At 39.1% G+C, this 1,605-nt stretch overlaps 1 pseudogene; it reads right to left on the bottom strand.

The window, feature by feature from the left end:
• Nucleotides 1-233: 233 nt before the first annotated feature.
• On the bottom strand, nucleotides 234-352 carry LOC111739230 (annotated as a pseudogene).
• Nucleotides 353-1,605: the final 1,253 nt, after the last annotated feature.

Raw genomic sequence — 1,605 nt, 5'->3', positions numbered from 1 at the left:
TTACAGTGTTATCATGAGATTGCAGCAAGTCAGTCACATCTTCAGACTCCAATTCCAGTTATCTTGCTATGTCTACTACATCTTCAGTTACTTCTTCCACTGAAGTCTCAAACTCCTCAAAGTCAGCTATTAGGGTTAGAATCAACTTTTTTTTTTTTTTGTTAGATGAGGCAACCCTTGGTTGACCTCACAGATTGCAAGGACCTTGTCAGCTTACAATCTCTTATTTTTTATGCCTACAGCACCTGGTCTTCCTAAGTGGTCTCCCATCCAAGTACTAACCAGGCCCAACCCTGCTTAGTTTCCAAGATCAGACAGGCTTAGGCTTGTTCAGGGTGACATGGCCATAGACTAGAATCAACTTTTTTCAAATCCCTATTAATACTGATATTTTGACCTTCTCCTATGAGTCACGAGTGTTCTAGAATGGTGAATTCTTTCCAGAAGGTTTCAATTTACTTTGCTCACATCCATAAGAGGAATCTATGGCAGCTATAGCCTTACAAAACGTACTCCTTTAAAAACAAGACTCAAAAGTCAAAACGACTCTGTGATCTATGGGCTACAGAATGGATGCTGTGTTAGCTGGCAGGAAATGACATTAATCTTGTACATCTCCATCAGAGCTCTTGGGTGACTTGGTGCATTGTCAATGAGCAGTAATACATTGATAGGAATCTTTTTTTCTGAGCAGTAGGTCTCAACAATGGGCTTAAAATATTTAGTAAATCATGTTGTAAGGAGAGGTGCTGCCATCCATACTTTGTTGTTTCATTTCTAGAGCACAGGCAGAGTAGATTTTGTGTAATTCTTAAGGGCCCTAGGATTTTCAGAATGGTGAATGAGCACTGGCTTCAACATAATGTCACCAGCTCCATTAGCCCCTAACAAGAGAGTCAGTTTGTCCTATGAAGCTTCTAAGCCAGACATTAACCTCTCTTGTTTAGCTGTGAAAGTCCTAGATAGCATCTTCTTCCAAATAAAGTTATTTCATCTATATTGAAAATCCGTTGTGCAGTGTAATCACTTTCATTAATTGTCTTAGCTAGATCTTCTGGATAACTTGCTGCTGCTTCTATATCAGCACTTGCTGCTTCACCATGCACTTTATGTTATGGAGACGGCTTCTTTCCTTAAACCTCATGAACTGACCTCTGTTAGCCTCAAAGTTTTCTTCTGCAGCTTCCTTAACTTTCTTATCCTTAATAGAATTGGAATGAGTTTGGGCCTTGTTCCAGATTAGGCTTTGGCATAAGGGTATATTGTGGCTGCTTTGATCTTCAATCCAGATCATTAAAATTTTCTTCACATCATCAATAAGTCTATTTCATTTTCTCTTCATGTGTTCATTAGAGTAGCACTTACAATTTCCTTCAAAAACTTTTCCTTTGCACTCACAGCTTTGCTAATTGTTTGGCACAAGCGACCTAGCTTTTAGCCTATCTCAACTTTTGACATGTCTTCCTCAGTAAGCTTAATCACTTCTAGCTTTTGATTTAAAGTGAGAGATATACAACTCTTCCTTTCACTTGAATCCTTTGGCCCTTGTAGGGTCATTGCCTTGTCTAATTTCAATATTCAGTATCTCAGGGAATGGGGAGAGGG

The sequence above is a fragment of the Pteropus vampyrus genome, unplaced genomic scaffold (genome assembly GCF_000151845.1).
Source record: "Pteropus vampyrus isolate Shadow unplaced genomic scaffold, Pvam_2.0 Scaffold2, whole genome shotgun sequence".
In the NCBI taxonomy this organism is placed as follows: Eukaryota; Metazoa; Chordata; class Mammalia; order Chiroptera; family Pteropodidae; genus Pteropus; species Pteropus vampyrus.
Note: the sequence above shows the minus strand (reverse complement) of the source record. Positions and strands in the feature narration are given on the sequence as shown.